Genomic DNA, 24,895 nt, shown 5'->3' on the forward strand with positions numbered 1-24,895 from the left:
TGGCAGATGAACCAGCTCCTTCCCCTATCCCATGTGTGGATCCTCTCGTCTAGCGGCTTCCAATCCTGCCTGCACACTTGAATCACATGAGGACTTAAAAAAAAAATCCTCCCACAGGGCGCCTGCGTGGCTCAGTGGGTTAAGCCTCTGCCTTCAGCTCAGGTCATGATCCCAGGGTCCTGGGATCGAGTTCCGCATCTGGCTCTCTGCTCGTCAGCGAGCCTGCATCCTCCTCTCCCTCTCTCTGCCTGCCTCTCTGCCTACTTGTGATCTCTGTCTATCAAGTAAATAAAATATTTTTTTAAAAATCCTCCCAATCACAATTAAGTTAGAATCCTGGGGCCAGGACCCTTCCATCAGTATTATTTGTTAAAGCAGTCTGGGTTATTTTAATGTGCATTCAGGGCTTAGAATCACTGCTCTAGTCCCTGCTTCTTGGCCAAAGGGAGATTAGAAGGAAGCCAGGGATGATACAGAATGGTGCTGCCTTCGAAGCAGCTTGGGTTTGAATCCTGGCACTCCCAGCTCCTGCCTCTCAGATCACTGATAGAGCAATCCCTCGAACTTTCTGCCATAATCGAAACAGTCTCTGTCTCTTGCTGTGCTGCCTTTCAGATCACTGATAGAGCGATCCCTCAAACTTTCTGCCGTAATTGAAAGTCTCTCTGTGCTGTGCAGTCTCTGTCTCTTGCTGTGTCATTGCTGTGCAATGTGGTAGTCACTAGCCCGTTAAACTAGTTGCTGGTGCAACCCAGGAAGTGAATGTTCAGATTTTTTTAACCCTTAGCTAATTCACACAAAAATAGCCACATAAGACTAGTAGCTCCAGTCTTGGACAGCGTCACTCTGGAAAATGACTTAATAGCTACAAGCTTCATATCTGTAAAATAGGGACTAATCAGAGTTACTTCTTTGGGCCGTTGTCAGGATTAGAGATAATGTCTATTAAGCACATGGTGAACACAAGGCAGTCAATAAACACTGCTTCCTTTCCTTATTGACATCAGCCTGTCGCTCTTGGACCAAAAAACAAAAAAACACAACACACACACACACACACACACACACACACACACACACTACCACCACCACCACCAAAACTTGCCCAGAAGTTGAGTGATCAGAAGCACCCCACCACAGAGGCTGAAGATTCTAAGCCATTCCAGAGAAACTCTTGGAAAATAGTCCTTAATTGCAGAAGTTCAATTGCATCAGGAGGTTACCAGTTGCAGGGGTTGTATTTTGTTACAGATCTAGCCGCAGCTCAATAAATTAAGCAATCACTCAAAATAACATGTTGCTTTAATCCCCTCTTGGAACAATTTCAAGTTGTTCGGTTTTATATGAGCACAGCCCTTGAAGGGAGACTCCACGTCGTCTCATTTCTTTTTCCTCCATCCATCAGACCCTCTCCGGATAGATCTCGGTGGGCCTAGAGGAGGGACGATTCTGAGCCGCGCAGAACTCCTTTTATCAACCCTGGAGTGTTTTCCATCTTCTGGCCTTTATGCGCTCCATGGCTCACTTGCTAAAATTACTGGCAGGTTGATCTGAAACTAACACAGAAAGAGACACCTCTCAGCAGCCCGTTTCTGGACGCAAGAAGCAAACTCAAGGCAGCTTTTCTATTCTCTTCTCCCTAGTGGTTTATAATCTCACAGTAGAATTTCATTTCCCCTAGAAACTTGGCACTGGAGGTGTCAGCCGGGGAACATATTTGTTTGTGTAAATTAAAAGAAGAATATGTTTTGACCATATTTAAGTTCTAACTGCACTAAAGAAATAAATACTGACTTGCACAACGCTTCCCGCTGCACGGTTCTGGCTCACCTCCCCAAACTCGGCCTTTGTTTATAAAACCCAAGCTGAGGAGGACTCTGAACAGCTTATCACCTCAGAGGGGGGCCACGTCCACCCCCACCCCCACCCCCACCCAGGTCTGGCAAGTCTGTTTACCTCATTTGGACTTTTCTCCGCGTCCTTCCTGGGGTGGGCAAGGGCATGGAAACAGGTTCCCCTACCCACGAATTCTTGATGGGCACTGGACAGGAGCTGCAGAAATTAAAAAGGCATGTATCCTCTAGACAGAGATATTCTGCTTCTAGGAATGTACCCTATGAGTATACTTGGACACATGCCAAAGAGAGTATATGTTATAATGGCCAAAATCCTGGTGTTCACTGAAATGCTGGCCGGTAGGGGACAGGTTAAGTATAGTGCAATGCCAGAAGTCATTAGAAAGAACGAGGTGGGTCTGAGGGCTGTCACATCTTCAGGATGTATTGGAACGCCCCCGGCTTGCTTCATGTCACGGGCAAAAAAAGTGAACACACGTGAACATGCTTCGAAAATGTATGGAGATTATACAAAGTGCATGCAGCGGTTACCGTTCAGAAAGCGGAATTCGCGATACACCGCGAAGGGGTGGGTGTTCTGCATTTCCCACACTATTCTCTTCTGAACTGTTTTTCTTACCACCAGCATGGTTTTATTTTTAAAAACTTGGGGCAACTCAATAACCTGAAATCGTGTTTTTAAAAACGATTTCCATACTCTGGAGCAATATAAAATAATACTCTTCTCCTTACGTATCTGTCAGGCCAATGGAGGGGTTATGGGAATCCTTGCTTTTCTGTTTCTTTTTCCTTTTTTTTTTTTTTCCCTGAGAGAGGGAGGGAGGGGGAGAGGGAGAGAGAGACTCTTAGACTCTTTTTCGTTTTTTTAAAGATTTTATTTGAGAGAGAGTGAGAGAGAGAGAGAGAGAGAAAGCACAAGCCAGGAGGGAAGGGGAGAGGCACAGGGAGAAGCAGACTCCCCGCTGAGCAGGGAGCTCAATGCAGGGCTCCATCCCAGGATCCTGAGATCCCAATCTGAGCCGAAGTCCGATGCTTAACCTACTGAGCCACCCAGGCACCCCAGTTTTTCTGGTTTCTTTATTCAAATAACCTGGCGTGGGTTACACGGTGGTCCCAGAGAGACACTTAGAGATGCCTACTTTCCAGTCCCTGGAACCTGTGAATTTGAACTTATGTGGCAGAAAATGGGCTTAAGTAAAGGATCTTGAGATGAGGTTATCCTGGATAATCCAGATGGTCACTCCACACATCCTTGGAAGAGAGACGCAGAGTCAGACACAGAAGTGTATGAAGAGCCAGGCAGAAATTGGAGCGATGTGGGCACAAGTCAAGGACCACAGGAGCCACCCAAGGAGCCACCGGAAGCAAGAAGACGCCAGGTACAGCTCTCCCCCTGAAACACCTGGTGGGAGTGTAGCCTTGCGGGGTTATGGACTTCAAGCCTCCAGGACAGTGAAATCCTTTCTGCGGTTTTAAGCCTCTTGGTTTGTGTCCATTTGTTAGGGCAGCCCTAGGAAACGAAGGCATCACCTGACGTTTGTAACCCCTATAAAATGTGCAAAGCACATAGGTACTTTAAGAGACAAGTCTGCTGGTCCTGTGTGTTTGGGGGAACACAGAGAATGCATTCATGCACCCCACAAATGGATATTTCCTGAGCATCTAGTGGGGGGCAAGCACCGGTCCAGGTCCCGAGGGGACAGCATGGAACCAAACAGAGATGCCTGACCAGCTGATGCTGACATGCCCGCAGGAGAGGAGAGATCGTAACTAAGATAAATGGCACACAGAGAAGGACCCGTGGTGGTGGCAAGGGCTGAAGAAAGAAAACATGGAAGACAGGAGCCAAGAAGGCCCCAGAGAGAATAGGGAGGGGTCGCTGGAGGGTAGCGGCTGTGTGTCCACTCGGAGGGAGACCTCTGAGCAGGGGATGCCAGCACAGAACGTGACCCTGCCAGGGCCCCACTGGTGGGACCAGGAATCAGCAGGAATGCACTCGTCTTGTCCCCTCCTCTTCCTTCCGTACGTCCCTTCTTTCCATGCTTGTTGTCCGCCTACTCTGCGCCAGCAGCTGGGGGGCGCAAAGATGTCCAGGGTCTCCATGCCAAGATCCTCACTCACAGCGGGGAAAACAGGCATGAACAGGTTTTCATTTGTGAAAACACAAATGTTAACGTGGTAGGGATGAGAGCTTTGGCCAGGATAAGCCACATGCACGGTCCCTGGTGGAGAGGAGAGGTGGGGGTATGCCGGGGGGTGAGGCTGGGGAGACCGAGGCGAGCAGGAGAAGGGCCTGAGTCCAAGTTCCAGCTCCGACTCGGGGGGGGAAATGAATGGTGGACGGGGAAGCACACGGACCTGGGCCTGGGGATTCTTCCATTCTCAAGGGCAGCAGGCTCACCTGGGGACCAGGAGTTCTGAGGAGAACCTACCCCTTTTAGTGTCTCATAGCCCACGAAGAGGACATGGTCCCCCCCGTCCTAAACTGGGGTCTGCTGAGAAACCAGGGTCCATCTGAGGGACTATGGCGGAGTCATCACTCCGCTAGCTGGGATGGGCAGGGAGGGCTGAGCGGCTCCTGCATCCGGCACCTGTAAGGCTACGGGGTCAGAACTTGGCGCCAACCTCCCTCCATCCTCCCCACCCCAATCCCACCTCTCCTCTCTCCCTCTCGGCTTGTGGACCTCGGTCTCTGGGGCCATGGGTTACCACCAGATGCTAGAGAGCCGAGCTAATAAAGCAAACTTCCCACCCGCTCCAGGAGGGACAAGCCCCGATTGGCCGTGCTTAGGTCACATGACCACACTTGGACCAATTACTGTGGTCCGGCCCGGAAGTGGGCTGCTGGGCTGGGTCCTGTTTGTCACGTGTCCATGTTTGGACCACGTGGTGGAAGGATGGGTGTGGCCAGCGGCCATCTTTGGCTGGATTCCCACCAGTGTCAGGTGTTTCAGCAGAAGTGGGGGTGGGGGTGGGGGTGGGAGGGAGAGCAGGTGCCTGCAAGAAAACCCCACAAATAACAAACAAAAAGAAACAACCCAGGGCGCCTGGGTGGCTCAGTGGGTTAAGCCGCTGCCTTCGGCTCAGGTTATGATCTCAGGGTCCTGGGATCGAGTCCCGCATCGGGCTCTCTGCTCAGCAGGGAGTCCTCTTCCTCCTCTCTCTCTCTCTGCCTGCCTCTCTGCCTGCTTGTGATCTCTGTCAAATAAATAAATAAAATATTAAAAAAAAAAAAAAAAAAGAAACAACCCAGAGCCATCTAACACCTCCAGAGTCATCTTCTGGCTGTGCTTCTACATTTACTTGGCAGAGAATGATCTCGATCTCGAGTCTGACGCTTTAAGATCCCGCTGTACCGTCTCCCAAACCCCAAGCTGCTGCCCGCAGGTTTTCAACCTCAGACCTGTTGTAGTTCTCTTCTGGCTCCCGTCATTAGGTTGTTGTGAGCAAATTTTAAAAAAATAAATAAATAATAATTTTTTTTTCTCCTCCTCTTTGGCTGACGATTGCTGCTTCTGCTAAGGGTGGGAACTGCGCCTGTCTTGTGGAGGGCTGTGCTGCCTTGGCTCCGTTCGTGCCCCTTCTGTGGCGTTGGGAGGCAACTGAGCAGCGAACGCACATCCCTTCACGCGCTGAACTTGTCGCAGACAGCAGGAGGAGGTACCAGGTCCTCCTCTGGTCTATCAAGGAGGCCCTCTATCCTCCGCGGACCCCTTCCCCGGTCGTGTTGTACATACCCCTCCACGACAAGGCTCTCTTTATAGAAGTCCATCGCTGGGCATCACCCACCCTCGGGGGGCTCTGAATTTCTGGTGTCTTGAGTAAGAAAGTAGACATTCTTGAGAGGAGACTCGATCAGCACAGGAAATAAGGTTCCTTCGGTTGGTGGAGGCTGTCCTTGAGAAGGCTAATGGAATTCTGTCTGAGCCGAGAGGGACTGGGTGCCACGATGGGCTGCCAGTGTCTGCCTCATTGACCGCCTGTCTTACAAACGTGTCCTAGCAGTCCTGCTGCTGGATGGTTTGCTGACCAGTGGGCCTCTGTTCTGAAGACCACAGCCCCATCATCTGCCATGACATCAGAGGACACTCCGAGTCGGGACAAAATGGTGCAGCCACGGAAAACAACCCCAGGCTCTTGGGGAGAAGGCTTAAGGCAAACAGCCAATTTTTTTTTTTTTTTTTTTTTAAAGAACTTATGACCCACATGTCAGCCGGGGTCATCTTCTCTTTGGAGATTCAAATGGAATGGGCTTGAACTCTGTCCCTTATGCCAGGGTCTCCCACAGGGGAGACCCAACTTCTCTTGGAAATCTTTCAGGAATTGGGGGTCAGGAGTGCTTGCGTCTCTCCTAGGCACCAAGGCTTAGGTTCCTGTTGTCTCATGAATTAGTTCTGCTCGGGCATCCTTCTGAGGGCCTCATGGGCAGGTGACACGTACGGTCGCACAGGACCTGCGTTTGGTTTAATGCTCTGCCGTTGCCATCATCAACTTCTGAATACTTTTTTGAACAAAGGGCCCCATATTTTCATTGTGCAAATTACACAGCCTTTTGGGAAATGCCCCCTCTCCCGTACCCTCTCTCTGCGCGCGCGCACGCACACACACACACCCGCTATCCTGCCTTTCAGTTATCTTCTTAGGCCTTAAGAGGTTTTTCATTCTATTTCCATTCTCACAGACTTCAGAGAACTGCCTTCTCTGAGGAGACGTTCCTTCCACAGCCAAGGCGTCCCACTGAGGTATCTATCTTTTTGGTTTTTTTTAAAGATTTTATTTATTTATTTGACAGAGAGAAATCACAAGTAGACGGAGAGGCAGGCAGAGAGAGAGGGGGGGAAGCAGGCTCCCTGCTGAGCAGAGAGCCCGATGCAGGACTCGATCCCAGGACCCTGAGATCATGACCTGAGCCGAAGGCAGCGGCTTAACCCACTGAGCCACCCAGGTGCCCCCTGAGGTATCTTTCTAAACTATAACCCTTTCCTCTTTAAAAGTTACTCAGTCACAGCTATTAAAATTACAAGTTTCGGATCCCCATGGTGTCCTACTCTGGCAGTCACTAATAATTCCTAATAGTTATAAATTCCAAGAGCTTCATAATTTCCTCAAGAATAGCGAGGCCAATTCAATGTCTCCAGAGCTAGGGGTCTCTCACCTAAAATAGCTTAGTCACTTCACAGGGAGGAGAGAGAGGATGGGAGAGAACATTGCCAGGGGCCAAACCAGAGGCAAGTTTTTCAGGGTTGGGCCAATTACAGCCTGTGGGCCCCATTCGGCCCATGTCTTGTTTTTGTAAATGAAGTTTTATTGGAATACACAGCCATATCCGTTCATTTCTGTGCTGTCTGGTTTTTTTTTTTTTTTTTTTTTTTTTTTTTGTTATAATGGCAGAGTAGAGTAGCTGTGACACACACCATATGGCCTGCAAAGCTGAGAATATTTAGTATCTGGCCCTTTAGAGGGAAAGTCTGCTGGTCCCTGAGATCCAAGATCCAGGATTGAACCCCAGCTTATCACAGGAGCTGTGTGACCTTGGACAGGTCAGTTTCTCTAATTAGGTGCTTCCTCATCAGCAAGCTGAAGGCGCTAACAGTGTCTCCCTTATATGTTGCCTGGGCAATGACTTTATGTGTGTTAAGTGCTTACTACGTATAAAGCACTCAGTATATGCTAATGGTTGCTATTTAGAAAAGAACTTTATAGGGTTATCAGACACAGTGGAGATCGTGCCTGTGAAAACAGTTGGTGAAAACACACAAATGTTTATTATTGTTTGAGATATCTTAAAGGCTTTTGAGATGATTCTCGGTTTCTCAGTAGTATCTATAATTTGGAGCTTTGAGAGTATGAAAGGCCTCTAATCTCAGAGGAAGATTCTCATTTAGTAGCCCAGGACATTACCCCCTTGACCCCCAGATGGAATTTGCACCTGTCCAGAACTAAAACCTGAGTATTTTTTTTTTTTTTAACTGAACTCTGTCTGCATCTTCTCCAATAACAGGTGCTAGGGAATCTGGGCCCACATGTCTCTATCCATGCTGTCTCTGAGCTCCCCAGCAGAAGCCGTTCAACAGCACCCTCCTGCAGAGTGTTAGCAGGTGGGGTCGGGGCCGGAGGGGGAGTGTGGGGGGGGGAATGAGATGCACATCCCCACCCCCTTCAGGGCCTACCCAGAAGCCTGCTGAGGCAGCCAGGGCTCACACTGCACCCCTGACGATCTGCTTTTCTGGGAGGCGTCCTATCAATCTGTTTGGATCAGCAACTACAGCAGCCTCCTCATTCATTCGCTTCGCTTCACAGACGTTAACTGAACAGCTAATATGCGCTGGGTCCTAGGAATATACCCGTGAACGAATGACAGTGGCTGCCCTTGGCTGTTGCCCCCTTGACTTCTCAGAGGGGCAAAAAGCAAACCAAGAAGTCTCTGGGCAATTCAGCCCTGGAAATGATCTTCCTGTTGTCCCCAGGATTTCCATCCCATACCAAACCCTGCACTGATGGAAAATCACTCTGCACCCGGCTGTAGGTTCTGTGGATGGTAGGCGCTCAGAGGGACTGCTTTGGGGGCATAAATCAGATCTGGGCAGGGCTGGCTCCCTAGTTCGCAAAATGAAAACCTGGGTCCCTTGTGCCAAAATTACTAAAAATGTTCAGGTGACGACATCAGGTCACTCAAGCCAGGACCAGGCTCACAACGTGGGGTCAGACCCTGTCAGCTGGGAGTCTCCCTGCACCTCGGTTTTCTCGTCTGAACAAGGACCCGTTAAGGCCCATTTAAGGGCTGCTTACGGCTGTAAAGGTACACGAGGTATGTCAAGTGCCTATGAGAACAGTCCCTGTTTGTTACTCTTAGAAAACGGTTATGCCTTGGGCAGCGCATGCTCAATGGGAGCTCTTCAGGGACGTGCGTTTATGACCTCCTCACCGCAGCCCTGCCATGTGGGTTCTATTATTCTAGCACCTCTGGACGGGGCAGCAGAGCCCAGAGAGGAGAGGGAGCTTGCCTGAGGTCACATACCAGTCAATGGAAGAATCTGGATTCAAAAATGTCCAGATTCAATCCAGGACATCTGGCCCCTGGTCTGTGTGTTCTTAACCCACCTGTGTGTCCCAGGAGTCAGCAAGTGACTGAGACACCCCTGAGTGCACACACAGGCAGGGGTGCACGCCCCTTCCCCGAGACCCTAACACCAAAGCCTAGGGTGTGAAATTTCCTCCCTAATGTGGGGTTCTTTCTTTGCCTTCTCTTTCGTCTGTCTCCTGACTCAAGGGGGGATTCCCATGAGGACAGGGGCTGTCTTGCTCCCGGCTGGGCTCTGAGCCCCTGGCCTGGTGCTCTGCACACAGCAGGCCCTCCACAGCCCCGAGCTCATGAAGGGTGGCAGGAAGCGTCTAGCCGGGACATTCTGATCCGGAATCGATAGTTGTTAATTCTCAGAATTTCAGGACTGTGTGGCTTAAGAATTTGTTCCAGAAGATCCCGTAGCTAAAGAAACCGTCTCATTCTCTTCTGGCTTTTCCACCTGGGGTTCTCCCCACCGAGTGGGAGAGAGGCATGGAAGGGGTGCCTGAAGACCCAGCCCCCATCCTGGCCGGCACGGGGCGGGGGCATGGGTTGTGCTCGGGCAGCTGGGCCAGCAGCTGTCCGCCAGGCTCTTGGTGCCTGCCCCAGCTGGCCAGCTGGGCCCCGATGCCACCCCCCACCCCATGACACAGCAGAAAGTGAAACCAGAGTCCGCCCCTGCTGGCTGCGACCGAGCCCTTGCTGTTTCCCTGTAAAGCCACCCTCCCAGGAGGGTGGGCAGAGAGCTGGTGCCCGGGCCTGGCGCGGGGTGGCCTGTCGAAGGAGTGTCCCTCTGGGCTAAGGGCACTGCTGTGGCCCCTGCCCTGTCCCAGGGCCACGGGTGCCATTTGTGAACCGCAGTAGCTGCCAGATGGAGCCCTGTGACTTTCTCGATCTGGGACACAGGATTTATTCTTCCCATCCCACTGAGAAACCAAGGCCCAGAGAGGTGTCATGGGGAGGAGGAAGGGCTCTGGGTCTTGATGATCCTATTGGCGAGAGACGGATCTGAGTTACGGCGGGCCGGGGGTAGGGTGGGACGTGATGTCATTGGCGGGGGTGTGCGGCGGGGGAGGGGGGCAGCTTTGAGAAGGGGGGACCTGTGACACCCACGCTGCCATGGGCGGAGCCCGCCACAGATTTGAACTGGCAATCCAACTATGTGGGTGCCAAGAATCACTGAGACACACACAAATGCGTAATTAAGGGGGCCTAGGAAACTTGACCATCTCGACTTCTGCCCCATCTTTAGGCCACCTCTACTATACTTTGCTTAGTATTTTTCTTCCAAGCCACGTACTCTCTTTCACTTACGTAAGCTGCTACAGAAAAGGGGTCCTTCTATCCGCTACGCTCAACTGAACCCAAGTGCTTGCTGCCAACAGAAATCAGCCGTACAGGGAAATAAATACCGAGGAGAGGAAATGGCACGTGGAACCGGCTGCCCCTTCCGGTCGCTGGGTAGGTCTGCGCATCGGACCTGGGAGGCGGCTATTCTAACCTGTGGGTTTCACAGAGAAGGAGACAGCCGCTCAGAGAGGTTGAGCCATTGGCCTGGGGTAACACAGCGGGCGTCCCAGGCGCAAGCAGGCTGATTCCAGAAACACGTGCACGCTGCGGGGCTGCGCTCTCCCCTCCTCCAGCCACCTCAGCCTGTAAGGCACGCGTTAGGAAACACCAGGACTAACACCTTCCCCGGTGAAGGCTCTAACGTCCCCATTTTCAAAGCACCTTCGGGGCTCCTACAGCCCGAGTTCACTCCAGCAGTGGGTGGCAACCGCCAACGATTCGAGGCCAGAGCCTGGAGGGTGGCCCCTCCCGTGGCAGAGAGGGAAACTGAGGCAGAAAATGGGAACACAGCCTGGCTCAGGGATTGGGATGGGGAGAACGCCAGGGCTGGCCAGGGTCCCTTGCCAAGGTGAAGATCCCAGAGGCCCGGCTGGAAGGACCAGGCTGAACGGTGAGCGCTGCGTCACCCGCCTGGTCAAACTGGTAACACTTGCTCCTTTTCCACCTTTCTCCCCCTACCCAGAGGCGGCGCCCAGTCCCCACAGCGGCCGGTTCCCGGGCCTGACCTCCAACACTCTGCCCCTGGAGGGCAGAAAAAGCGCGATTAGCAACCAGTGTCTGTGATGGTGCCTTTTTCCTTCTCGTGGCCGTGGCTGGGGCAGGAACCCGTCATGCGCCCTGGGTGAGTGTAGGGGACATTGTGTGTGCAGAGAGAGCTTGGGGGGGGAAATGTCTTTCTCTTCTTTTAGTCGCTGGAGGACCTCCGAGATGCCGTTCCCAGCTGGCCCAGGGACCCCGAGGAATACTGCAAGAGCAATAAGGATTTTTAGGGGCATTATGATAGTGGAACGGAAACACATCTGCCCCCAAAAGTCCCTCATTTTCCCTGCGGTAACAAACCAGCTGGGCAGGAAGTGGTGGCTCTCGGAGCACCAAGAGCCAAACTAAAAAGGAAAAAAATGTACGAAGTTAGTGCAAACGTTCAACAAGCCAGAGCTTTCAGGGTACATGGCCGGCCCTTCCCAGCTCCCCAAAAAGACTGATGATCCACGGCTGATAATCGGCTACACAGGTCGCCGTGCAGCGGCTTCGAAAACAGATGTGCCTCCTCTGTGCCCGGAACACCGAGATCAGGGATCCCAGAGCCGGTTAGAAGCAGAAGCATCAGTCCGTGACACAGACTGACCCTGAAGCATCAGGCCACTTCCACGATTCGCCCGTGACATTTCCCCAAGACCCTGATGGATTCCTCTAGAACTCTCCTTCCCGATCTAAGGGAACCATGCATGGGTCAGTACCTCCTCATGTGGAACGTGGAAAAAAAGTCAATGTGGAAACCCAGGGGGAAAGACCCGGACAGGGGAGCAGTGGTTTCTATGGCCATACATGGCTGATGGGGCAGAAGCAGGTACAGACAGGGGGGAAGTCCTGCTGAGGTCCAGGACACCATCTCTCAGGTCTGACTACTAGAGGTCGAGGACTAAGAAGCCCAGCGCACTGGCTTCCCTGGGGCTGGCAGCCAGCAAGCTCTCTGTGGGTGCCGCTCCCCTATGCCGGCTGGCACCCCCGGGCCCCGAAAGGGTTAACCTTTCCCTGGTTGCTGACACCCGAGCAGGAGGCTGCTTGCTCAGCAAGCTGGCCTATCACACTGGGCCATCGAGAGGAGAGAGGGGCTGAAAACAGCCTCTGTGAGCCCTGGGAATGGAGGCCACCTCACTTATCGCCACTGAACGAGAATAGGATGCAAAGCCTTCCTGGGACTCAAAGCCTTCCCGGCCCAGAACCCGCTCCCCGAGTGCTCGCGGGCTTCTGGGCACCTGTTGCGCGGCCCCTGAGCTCTGGCAGGGACGCGGGGCATCTGTGCGGGTGAGCACCCGGCCGTTGGGGCCAGGCCGGCAAGGGGGCGCGACTCCACACTCGCCATGTGACAGCTGGCGGCCCGGCCCGGATCTCTTCTTTCAAGCAGCACCTAAAATACTCTCTGGGTGAAACAGAGGCTAAATATGGCATGGCCTGCGAGTGCCTGGTCTGGACCTTCGAATGCCATTGTAAGATACCATCAGGAACCCACAAGGCCAAGTGGGTGTCCCGTGGGACTGGCTGACTTGGGTGCAACACGCCTGAGCTGGCTTCTTTCCTGCAAGTTCCACTCCAGGATGCCCACCCGGTTCTCTCTCGGCTGCTCCCTCACCCCCTCCTCGCCAGGCCGGCTCGGGGTCCCCTCATCTGCCCAGCAGGCCCTGTGACGGGCCTCTGACGCTTTCTCCCCACTTGTGGGCTGCGACCCTTACCCTGCTAGCCTGGGTCTTCCTCGCTGCCCGACGGAAGAGGGCTGGGGAAGGCAGCAGCTTGCACGGGTGGCTCGCACAGTAGCGGACATGCTGCTGGCCCCGTGCCACGCCCCCTGGGCCCACCCCAAATGCAAGGATCCCCGAGAGGACTTCCAGCTGGCCTGCCAAAGCACAGCTCTGCCCCTGAACCTTCTAGACTCCCATCTGCTCCCGCACAGGAGAATTTGCCCCAAGCCCCTAGGACAGCCTCATCTGTTTCCCTCTCAGCATCTGGGAGGCTCTGCTTAGGGAAGTGGGGTTCTGCCCTTGCCAGAGAGCACGTGGTAAATGGGACAGTTTAAGCCCTGCAGTCTCTGGGGAGGCCACCCTCAGGAGCCAAACACCCCTCTTCTGGCCAACAAATGCTGCCGGCCGGAGGAGAAACACCCCCCCACCCGGTGCACCTGTCCAAGGGCTCTTTTAGGCTCTGGTTCGTGCCTTTAAGGCAACGTTCGGGCCTGGGCTGGCCGCAGTCCAGGCTGCCTCGGGCAGAGATGCCAACAGGCCCGGGCACTGATCTCACGCACGATTCCAACAAGAGAGCCTAGTTTTCTGCACGCCTCTGAGAGCTTTCACACCACGCTGCACAGCTAAGTTCAGGCGCAAGGCGGCCAACACCTCCCTGCCCTGCGGAGGCCAAGCAAATCCTGGACAAAAGGCTCCATCGTCCCCGTCTTCCGGGTGCATTTTTAACATGGCTCTCCTGTGACACCAACAGCAATTTCACTTCCTACGTGTGTGTGTCTCCCTTTCATGGAGCGGTGCGGCCCGTCAGGGGACACCCGAGAAACAAGTTTACCCTGTGGCTCCTTAAATGCACATGCTTGATAGAAGGAAGATGATACACAATCCGCAACTTGAGGGCTCTGACTGTAAATACTGACATGCCTCCTACCCCCTCAGATGCCAGGCAGGAGACCAGACGAGGGCTGGGGGCTCAGGCAGGCGGCAGCACCCCAAAGCTCACTCCTTCCCAGTTCTCTATGTCATCCATCCTTTTGCTCAAGAAACCTGCGTGGCTGCTCGGCCTATAACAGTCGGTGGTGGTTTACCTCACGGTCGTGTGGTGGTTTTGTTTCCCTCATTCTGTACATAAACAGCACCGGGTGGGGGGGAACTGTACATGTTCCTGAGTTTGGGATGCTGGGCAAAGAGAAAGTTCCTGAACCATGTTTCATTTTGTTGGTGTATGCACTTTTTTTTTTTTTTTTTTCTGGCAAGTGACTCTAAGGACTGAGTTTTCCTTAACCATGATCTGGCTAATTTTTATCCTTAACCGTCCCCAACAAATGAGCTGTATTTACTCCACGATCAAAATGAAAAGAGGGTGAGCTGATCTGCTACTAGAAAGCCATACCTTTACCTGGCAAGAATCAGCTTTCTGTTCTTAATATAAGGTGGAGTGTGTGTGTTTGTGTGTGTGTGTGTGTGTGTGTGTGTTGGGGGTGGTGCTAGGGAGCAAGAAACGGGCGTGTTCCCTTGTAGGGACTTTCCCACCTTTCATTGGTTTGAGTCATAAACGCATGTTTTATTCTTAAGTATTTCTCTCCTTGCACTAACCCCTCTAGATCGTATGATCCCCCTTCGAAACATTTGTGTCTCGATAAGATTCGCCAGATCGTGTATATTACTAAGAACTAAATCCAAAGTTCCTAATTTTTTTTTTTCTTTTGGAATCCACACCTCTAGGAGGTGGGGGGTCCGGCTGGGGAGAGCAGAGAAAATTTCACACAGAGAAAAGCCAAAATGCGTTCAGCACATTCAGCAGTTCCTTGTTAATTTCTGTGTGTGTCTGCGTGTGCGTGCGCGCGCGTGTGTACGTGTGTTTTCTTATCGCTGCAGGCAGGGAGAGGGAGGAATAAGCAAAGGAGCTGCGATTCTCTGCGGAAGTACCAGACCACCGAAGACTTCTCTCTGCAGAGTCCTGATTTGCAAGCCTCTCCCCATGCCACCCTGCCTGTTTCCAGACTCCGAAGGGGGGAAAAGTTGCGCTAAATGTATTCAGAGTTACACGCGCCGTGGCAGGGGCGGCTACGTGTGCCACTGCAAACGCTCGCAGGAAAGCAGACTCGCTTCACACCCCGCACGAAACTCTGTCTGATTTTCCCCACTTCGCCATCCAGGCACGTTAACATACGGCTTCACCGCCTGGATGAGAGCTCAGTGTCTTGGCGCGACGTTCCCCGTTCCGGCCTCGTTAATTCACGCAAAACCCCGGATTTGTACAAGTATCATTACAGGCTAATTTGGCGAGATATCCTTATTTAGCAAAGCAAATAGGATCTGACAGCTCTCTGGGGTGGCGGGGGGTGGGGGGCAACGATTCAGCAAAGCACAAACACAATTTGTGTCACAACGTGACAATTTCCCATCAATGAGCCACGCTGGGACGGTGGACTCTCGGAAATTGTGCTGTTTCATCGTGTCCCCTAACAAAGAGAAAGAACTCGGCAAGTAAAGAACTGTTTTTGCCAAGGCCCCGGCGTGCAAATATCATCTATGTGTACATGTCTCCTGTCTGTCACAAACACAGAAGCTCCCATCAAGAACCCTGTGTTCCAGAGTTCTCCCGGTACAGCTCACTTTCCTGTTCGGTGCTGTAGACATGCGACTGAAATCCAGGTTTGCAAGTAAAATCAACTTAAGGTATGTGGGTGTCTGTACAGGTCACAACCGGAGGGCAAGGCTGTGTGTGTGTGTGTGTGTGTGTGTGTAAATTAAGACAACTTAATAAGGTGAATACTCCGGGCTGAGCATTTGTGCCCCATCACCCTTGTCTTAAGAGAGCTCCCGTGAACACACGATCCTGAGTTTCCTATAAAAATGGCTCAGAGCAAGGCACCAAAGAAATAGTCTGTGTTGGAAGTCAGCAGAGGGGTGCTCCTGAAGACAAATCTAACGTCATTACCATTCAGAGCTCCAACGGTGTTTGATTTGGAGGGTGTCAAGGGGGGACAGCACTCATTCCGTTCAAATCCTGTCCTATACGACATCTCATTAAACCACTGAAGGAAGAAAAAAATTGTACGATTCCCTTCTCTCTTTCTGGCCTCCCAAGGCGAAAGGCTCTTAAAAACTTAGCAGGTTCAACAAACTGAGTGGTGTGTGCGACCACACATTGCGTGTGCACACACACGCATACACACACACACAAGAATATCCACCCCCCCCAACAGCCTTTCACTTTTACCAAAAGTGGCAAACCGCCCCCCCACCTTCTCCAATCAGCTTTTAGACATGCAACTTCGAGGTGTTAGCTCTTGGCTCTCTCTCCAGCGGCTGCTGGGCCTGAGTCCCTCGATGTTTAGAATGACCCCAAAAGCGGGACTTTGTGGGCCAGTTGGATAAAACATAAACTCATCTCGCCCTCAAAACCCCGATTCTGGGACCACAGCCTCCAAAACCTTTCGAAAGAAGTGTGTTCCCTTCCACAGCTCACGGCCCTGGGGCAGGCGGCCCGTGGACGCAGGATTTTGGAGAATCCTGGATAATGAAAGGAAATCTTGGGTTTGCCTATAGAGATGACAGTTGATCTCACTGAAACGCCAGGATGGTGGTGGGAGGGTTGGGGGCTGGTCTTTTGCCCACCCCCAAAGCCAGTATCTTTCCCCTCTCCTGCCCCCAGCCCCACAAGTTGGGCCCAAAAAGCTTTCCCTGGGAAGATGTGAGGGCTGGGCCCCCGAAATGTCCCTCAGCAAAGCGCAAAAGGAGTGCCCTCGGTGCCGCATCCAATCCCCACCCCCCACAGCCAGCTAAAGTTTAGTTATTTATGCCCTTAATTGTCCCTCATTAAAGTCAAATTTGCTGCTTGCCCCGATTGGGGGAAAATTATTTCCACCTTAATAGCTCAATTAGCCTCTGGGTTCCGAAAGGGCCAACCCCCCCCCTTTTCTCCCCATTTTAAACCCCCTCTCTTTTTCACAACTTCTCCTAAAAATAAATTATAAATATGGATGTGTCCTCAGAGGATCTGAGCGGCACATTCCAACGCTCCCCACGGTGGGGACTGGAAGCAGGGGAGAAGCAGAAAAGCCACTCCCCCCATCCCCAAATCAAAATGCCCCCCCCCCCCCCCACCCTTTTCTACCCTAACTCTTGTCAGAGCAACACGGTGTGGTCTCGGGCCCTGGCACCCCAGTCTGCACCCCGGAACCTAGTTGCATGTGTCGTTCCCCACCACCACCACCACCACCCCGGGCTCCTGCCCATCAAAAGCTAAGCCAACGTGCTATGGCCGCCTGCTCCTCGGGGGGAGGGAGGGTGGGGGCCGCCAACTTTACTTCGGGGAGGCGATAACTCTCTGGGGACTGTCCTCCCCTGCTTTGCCGGCGGTCCCCGGGGCCCGGGCCGAGCCAGCGAGGGCCGCGGGGCGCACGTGGAGTGGCGGGGCGCGGCGGGCGCGGACCGGCGAGCGGGCGGCCTGCTCTCGGCGCGGCATTGATATCGGGGTCACGCAGCGAGTCAGTTTCCCGCACGGGCTTTCCGGGGTGGGGGCGGGGTGGCTGCCTTTCCAACCGCCCATTAATTTCCAAGCCCCAGCATTGGGAGGTGGGGGGGGCTGCCTCGCCCCGATCCCACCTCCTCGCCTAACACGCCCCTCTCGGGAGCCGGGGAGGGGGCCGGGGAGGTAGCCCAGCCCCGCCGCCTCGGGGGGGGGCAGCGGCGGCGGGTCGCAGCCCAGACAAGCGTCTAGCGCCGGGTCCCCGGAGAGCCGAGCGCTGCCCCCGCCACCACCTCCCCGCTCGCGTCCCCCCCCCCCCCCCCCCCCCGGCGGCCCCCCCCCCCCCCCCGGGCTCGGGGGCCTGGGCACCCACCTGCCGCGGCCCCCGCCCCGGCGCGGGGGGAGGGTGCCATGCAGGCAAGAGGGGGGACACTCACCGCCGCTGCCTCCTCCGGGGGCGCAGGGGGGCCCCCCGGGGCTGCGCCTTCCTGGGCTCCCGGGAGGCGTGCGCGGGGTGGGGGGCGCCCGCGGGCCCTGCAGCCTCCGCCTCGATTGGAGCCCAGCCTCAAATCCTTCACCGCGGGTGGGGGGTGACTTCCAGAGAAAGATCCCACCCCTCCCTCCCCAGACAGGATCCAAGTGATGGGCGGGGGGCGTAGAAAATCCTTTTCTGCGGAGAGCACGGAGCCGACGGGGCTGCACCCGGCCTCCACGGTCCGCTGCCGCCACAAAGCCGCGCCCCCGCCCCCCCCGCTCCCCCCTCCCCCGCTCTCCCCCCCCCCCCAACGCCCTACGGCCGGCCCGGGGCGGGGGCTGGGCCGGCCGGGGGTTGGCGGCGCTGGGGAGGCGGCGGCGGCCCAGGCGGGGCGGCTCCTCCCCTGCCCCGGAGAGAGGGCGAGAGCCTGGAAGCGGCGCGCGCCCGCCTGTCCGGGTGGGGGCTGGGGCGGGGGGCGGGGGGGGGTACCTTCCTAGAAACCCTCGCCAAATATAGTCAGCGGATAGGGGCATTCCTAGAAATGCGGCGGCGACGTCAGCCTCGACCTGTGGGGGCAGAACCTGGGGTTCTCCAAACTGGGGTGTGGGGGGGGAACGGACGAGGGAGGGAGAGATTCCCCATTTCCAACACCCCGTGGGCCGGAGGAGGGAGCCTGGGCTGGGCCTCCCTTCTGGGGGCGGGCAGGAGTCCTCCACATGCGCTCCAGGGATCCCTCGGCTGGGGTGCAGGGTGCCTGAATGGGGACACATCTACTTAAGATTCAGACTCGCCCCCAGATCGGCTAGCCTCTTTTGGGAACAGGCGGTGACAGTGCCAGCAGGCGCTTTTAGCCTTTCCTCCCATTTTCATCGTCCCATGAACAAACAGTGGAAGTTGGGGCAGCACCCAGAGGGGCCCCCGCGCCTGGTCACCACCCTAATCCTAACCTGCTCCGTGATAACCGGCGTCCCTTGGAACCCCAGTTTTGGAAACAGGACGGACATGCTCTGTTCCCAAGAACTCCCCACATACCAACCCGCTTTCGGGCCAAAACATAAAGTTGTGCTTCTCCCCCTCCTCCCACCTGCCCCTGTCCCGCTCCAGTGTCACTTTGGTGCTGCTTTCCAAGCCGCAGCGTCAGAGAGATCTGCTGGAAATGGGGGGTAGGGCATTGAGGGTAACTTCACCTGGTGAAGATCTGTCGCCTGGCGGGACACCCCTTGCATAAGCTCCATAAGGTTCCCACGGTGAGAGGGACCCTCCCCTACAGCTCAGCCCCTCCTGAAATCTGCCCTACCTGCATCCCTTGCCCAGGAACGTCCCCCCCCCCCATCATCCTACAAGTGTCCCCTCTTGCCCCAAGAATATCCAAATAACTGAGACATGACTTGTCCCCTCTACTGACCAGCCTCTTTTCGAGCAAACGTGACCGCACTGAGCCTCCCAGGATCATAAAAAATGTATTTGCTGTCCTCTGTTGGCCAACACGTGTCACACGCAGAAAACACATCGCCCAACCCGGTGGGGCCTCTGGATGCCATCAAGGGGATCCCAGGGACCACAGCCAGGAGGTGTGAGCCGGGTAGACCCCTCTTCTCCTTCTTCCCCCTGGGGAGGCACCCTTACTCCTCCACCTCCACTTTTGTGGGGGAGTCCTGGTTTGTAGACACTGCACTGATCTTCGACTCATTGCTTTGTGTCTTATGCCCCTTAGCCCCAGCAGGGTTCTAATTCCAGAAGCCTGGAGGGTAGGGCTCAGAGAGAGGCAAAGGTGGCTGTGGAGGGGAAGGCTCTGGGTTCACGCGGGGGGGGGGGGGGGGCGGGCAGGAGATAGTTTCTTCCATAGCAACTTGGAGGGGAATGTGGCACAGGGGGAATAGGTCAGATGCCACTTAGAGCAAAGGGCTGATTACTGATAATCAGCGGTCCCCCACTTTGCTCCTAGAGACCTACTGTGCGCCAAGCACGGATGTATACTAGCTTGCTGAGCTCTGCCCGTTTTCCGGAGGAAACAACTGAGACTTTGAGGTCAGTTGTTCTTGGATCCAAGCTTGCTGTGTGACAGGCCCAGAGCTGACCCTGGGTCCACAGGGACAAACAGGACAGGTCCCTGACCTCAAGATGTCGGGTCAGGGCACCATGAACGACCAAAGCTGGGCCAGGGTGTCCACCTGGGTTCTCCCTGCTAGGCCCTCTGGCATGTGGTCTCCATGAAGACTGCATTGTCTTTGCAGCCTCTCTTATGGGGTAGGGCACTTGAGAGGCTGGGCTCCCCCTACTGCTTCTCACCAGCAGGGAGACCCTGGACACTGCTGAAGGTGCCTGGGCCTCAACTTCCTCATCTGTAAAGTGGGAATTTTAATACCTGCCTTACAGGACTCTCGTGGGGCTTAAATGAATCAACTACCCTGGGAGGGAGGGGTACTTGGCATTTTTTCCCACATTGCTTCCTATAAAGATTTTCTTTTTGTTTGTTTTGTGTTTAAAAGTTGCCGTTTTAAGTCCCATTAACAGAAAATACGTAACAAAACCATCCTAACAAGGGAAAAAAATATTCAGAAATGTTGCAAAAATTGGCCTCATGGACATAGCCTCAGAATTTTCATTAGTACAGCCTCCTGTGGAAATTAATTATATGACATTTATGTAAGTGTCTCCGAGTCACTCTTCATAGCGAGCACCTGTGGACAAGACGCCCCTCCCAAGCCAACCAGGGCCCTGCCTTTACTTTGTACTCTATAAAAAAGCACCGTAGGGGTGCCTGAGTGGCTCAGTGGGTTAAAACCTCTGCCCTTGGCTCAGGTCATGATCCCAGAGTCCTGGGATCGAGTCCCGCATCGGCTCTCTGCTCAGCAGGGAGCCTGCTTCCTCCTCTCTCTCTACTTGTGATCTCTGTCAAATAAATACATAAAATCTTTAAAAAAAAAAATAAATAAAGCACCCTAAAAGATGTCCCCCAATCCTTTGGAGGGCTGCTGTTGCCCATTCTGGCTCTGTGTCCTGCGACCCATGCCGGCCGGTGGCTGGCCTGACATCCAGTTAAGCCAGACTCGGGGAAACACCCCACTCTTCGGCCAGAAGCCCCAAGGACCCACTCTGGCCTTCTCCCAGGAAAGGGTCCCACCTGCGCCCAGGTTTCTGGCCGGGAGAAGATGCCACGGCCCCAGGCCAGAAGTGTGGCTGTCCTGGGCAGAAGGAGCTTCCGGGAAAGGCCTGGACTCTTGGTACCCTGCCCCGTCCGGCGCATGGGAGAGCGAAATCAAGTTTTGTTAGGAATAGCAGAAAGAAGGAAAAGTACTAGAAGAGAACCTGGGTGGGGGTGAGCACTGGGACTACAGCGGCATCCCGTCTGTGAAGATGTGGGGGCTCTCAGGAGGCTGACAACCCCAGGCCCCAGGTAGACAGAAAGACAAACTGCTCTTTGGTGAGACCAAGGGCTCTTTGCTTCTCGGTCTGCTGGGGACTCAACCCTCGCCTGCTAGAGACAAAGTGACACAGACCGGTTACAAAGGCCAGTTAAGAAAGGCTTTGCAATGGAAAGAGATGCCAGAGATCAATTAGGCTGTGACCTTGGACAAGTTCTCGGCTGTCCTCACTGGTAACAATGGGGATGTTTAAGAGAGTGAAATCACACGATTTGCATGGAGCACATCCTAAGCACTCCATAAATCGTAGCGATGGTCCATCCCTGTTAAATGGGAGTGGGGAACCGGTCGTGCCTCTGGACACTAGCGGGGAGCTGTACCACGGACTGGGTGGGTAGGTCAGCCTGGTCTAGCGTGACCTGAAATGCAAAGTCAATGTCTTGGAATTCCAGCAGGGGAGGGCCAAGCTGTGTCAGGAACCTGGAAGAATGTTCCACACGCAGCCCAGGTAGACCACGGAGGACTCGGACGGCATCTCCTTCCGCACAGACCTCCTCTCTGGAACCCACATGACCCTGGGCCTAGGGCCACCGCTCAGACCAGTACCAACTTAAAAATCAATACTCTTGACTTTGAAGTGTTTTGACCAGAAGTTGCCACTGGCAGCCCACAGGCCAAGTGGAGCCCGCAGATGTGTTTCTTTTGGCGCGCAGACCATTTAAAATAATAATAGTAAATTTGATTTGGTTGCCAACATTTTTCAATCAGGAAATTTCGTATTTTAAAAAATCCAGATTTCTGGCTTCTCTTAAAAAAAAAAAAAATCAGTTGATCAAGAGATTTGGCAGCGGTGGGCCCGCATTGCCATGGGGCCACAGTTGGTTAGAAAGGAGCAGCCCGTGGTAGAACATCAGTCAGGGAAGGCTAGCTGCTGTAACAAACAGTCCCACACTTCCAGTAGCTCACCACGGTACAATTTTATTTCTTGTTTGGATCACAGCCCGGGGAAGACGGGAGCAGGGAGATCCACAGGTTAATTAGAAACCCAGGTGCCTTTTATTTTGGGGCTCGGCATCTTTTTCAAAAATGTTTTAAAATATATTTTTTAAAGATTTTATTTATTCGAGAGAGAGAGAAAGAGAAAGTGCAGGGTAGGGGTGGGACGGTGGTGGAGGGACAGAGCAAGATAGAGAAAGAGTTCCAAGCTCCATGCTCAGTATGGAGCCCAATGGGGGGCCCGATCCCACAGCCCCAAGATCATGATAGGTGCTCTGATATCTTCTAGGGCTTCATTCTTTCTCCATGAACTGGGCAGGTACTATAGGGAAAGCAAATCAGGTTTTAAAAGCATCAGTTAGGAAGTGTCCCACATTGGTGAGCACCAGTCATGAGGTCCAACAAATACCCCAAGAGGGTGTGAAATGTGGTGCCTGGCTCAGAGACCAGGAAGACGAGGAGGCTTATGGACCACCAGTGTCTCTGTTTACAGGTGGCTTTCCCAGATCCTTCTGCAACTCTGTCATGGAAATTCTCTTCTCATTGCTCTTCCTCACCCCTCTCCAGCTCAGAGGAAACCACCAGTCATTGGTTGAAGAATAATCTTCTGATACAATCCCAACCAATGAGAGATGATGAATTTGGATGTGATGCCTGGAACCGCAGCAGCCATTTTGGGCCAGACTTGAGGGCGAAGCTGACATGCTGATGGCAGAGAAGAGAGGCGGAAGGAACCCGTGTCTCTAGTGGCCTGATGGAGTTGCTCAAACATTCAGTTGAGAGACCCACCATACCTCTAGACATCCTGGTAAATACCTTATAAATGTCTTTCTTTTTTAAAGGCAGTTTGAGATGGGGCAGCTCTTGTTCCTTGTAGAAAAAAGTATCCCACGTGCTAAGGGCATACTTCTTGCTTGGCTGGATTTGCTTAGGTCGTCTGCCTGGTCATATAGGTATTTGAGTTTTGACCCCTTGACTTAAAATTCTTTCTTCTTGCAATGCAGAGCTGAGGTCAATGTGGCGAGCCCCAACCTTCATGGCCTGGAATAGAAATTTCCCCGTGTCTACCCCTGGAGAATGCAATGTACAACTTTCACTGCTGCCTGGGACCACATGGTCCTATTCGGGGCCCGGATCTCCACCTGCATCTTGGGGATGCCGCAATCCCTGTGTGACACTGACGGCAAGATGTCCTTGGAGTTTAGGACCTCATGCTGGTCAGAGGCTGGTGGCCATTCCTAATAGCAGTGGCCTGTCCCCAAGTCTCTTAAGAGAGTCCCTGAGATGACTGGCTTCTTTTGGACGGAAGGATAGGTAGAATGACCCATCATCCTGGTTTACCCAGGACCGAGGGGTTTTCTGGGTCATTGGATTTTCAGTGATAAAACTGGGACAGTCCCAGGAAAACCAGATGGCTGGCTACCTTACCTATCCTGGACAGGGGATGTGGGAAGAGTGGAGAATTGCTGGTTCAGGTCAGTGGGAGTGGCTGTCACTGGGGAAGGAAAGAGAGTAGAATCTTTTGAACATCCGCACCTGATCCCCAAAGACTCTGGGTTAGCCTTGTGGGCAAGGGCTTCATATGCCTGTCAGGGTAATGGGTGATGGGACTAGTTGAAAGGAACCTAGACATCATGGAGATGCATTAGGAAGGAACAGGTAGTAGGAGAAAGAATAGGTTATGTAGGTGACAAGTGGCGAGTTGGTCAGAAGAGAGTCATCCCAGCTTGCAGGGGTGGACAGAGTCCAGAGAGGCCAAGGCCAAAGGCGGCTTCCTACCGGATGGGCTGGCCACGGAGACAGTGGGAGAATTCTGAGAGCCATTGAGTTGGATTATTGGAGCCTCTCCCCCACTGAAGCCCGCTCTGGTAGCTTCTAGAAGGCCACGGGGGACATTGAAAAGGCTGTTCAGCTCTCTTCTGATACCAGACTGCGGTGGCCTTGGAATGCCACATTGTTGCAATGTCCACATAAATCCGAGCCTGGGAGGGCTGGTTCTGGGAAAAGCCCAGGGGTGGGCCATTTCTACCTCTGCACACAGGCCTCCAGCCCGGATCCCAAGGCCAGTCCATCCTCCGGAACCTGGGGAGCGTACCTCCTCTCTCTTTCTCGCAGTGATGCCATCTGTACAAGGGACATAGCATTTTCCTCGCTGTGCAACATGCCGGGCGGCGTGATGTAGGTTAGACCCCACGAGAACCACACTTTTATTTTGTTTTGTTTGTTTTTGCCATTAATTGTGAGGCATTTCGAGCCAATGAGCCAACAGCAAACAACAGAGAATAAATTAACAAACACCTCTGTGCTACCACCCAGCGTAAGTAATACAGGAATCAAATCCAATCAAATGCAAATTCAGTGAATACTGCTCTGTGGCCAGTCTCTGCGATCCCCAGAGACAACGCTGTCCTGAGTGTAGACACTGTCACACTCAGGTCTTTAAAATGTCTTTACCACCTATGAGGCCAGAAACAAACAAGGCTTTGTTTGCACAATGTTTACACTGTATAAATGGCATCATCTTTCTCTGCCTGCCTTTTTTTTTTTTTCTTTTTGCTCCACATTTTGCGAGCTTTCTCCATGTCATTGGATGGAGTTACCGTGTATTTCTTTGAGCGGCTGAACTTCTTTCTCTTCTGTGAGCATTCCACAGTTTGCTTTTCGGTTTTCCTGGACGGACATTCAGCTCTTCCCAGCAATGCTGCTGTGAACAGCCTTGTGTACACGAATTTCCGCAAGCCTTGCAGAGGCCAGAGGAAGGCTCCTGGGTCTTATTTGCCTGGGTTTTTCAGAAATGTGGTGGCTTTTAGCCTGGCGTGGACTCTCCAGTTTCCCTCATGCTCCTCGAGTCCTTGGTGCC

The 24,895-nt window shown here is 53.5% G+C and overlaps 1 long non-coding RNA gene across 1 annotated transcript; it reads right to left on the reverse strand.

Annotated features, from left to right (window-relative positions):
- Nucleotides 1–1,316: 1,316 nt before the first annotated feature.
- LOC132027213 (uncharacterized) lies at nucleotides 1,317–17,918 on the reverse strand. Its single transcript, XR_009407093.1, has 3 exons — nucleotides 17,637–17,918; nucleotides 1,957–2,052; nucleotides 1,317–1,556 (listed from the first exon to the last, which is right to left on the reverse strand). It is a non-coding gene; the product is annotated as an uncharacterized LOC132027213 (long non-coding RNA).
- Between the last annotated feature and the right edge of the window lie 6,977 nt (nucleotides 17,919–24,895).

Source organism: Mustela nigripes, chromosome 11 (assembly GCF_022355385.1).
Source record: "Mustela nigripes isolate SB6536 chromosome 11, MUSNIG.SB6536, whole genome shotgun sequence".
Lineage (NCBI taxonomy): Eukaryota > Metazoa > Chordata > Mammalia > Carnivora > Mustelidae > Mustela > Mustela nigripes.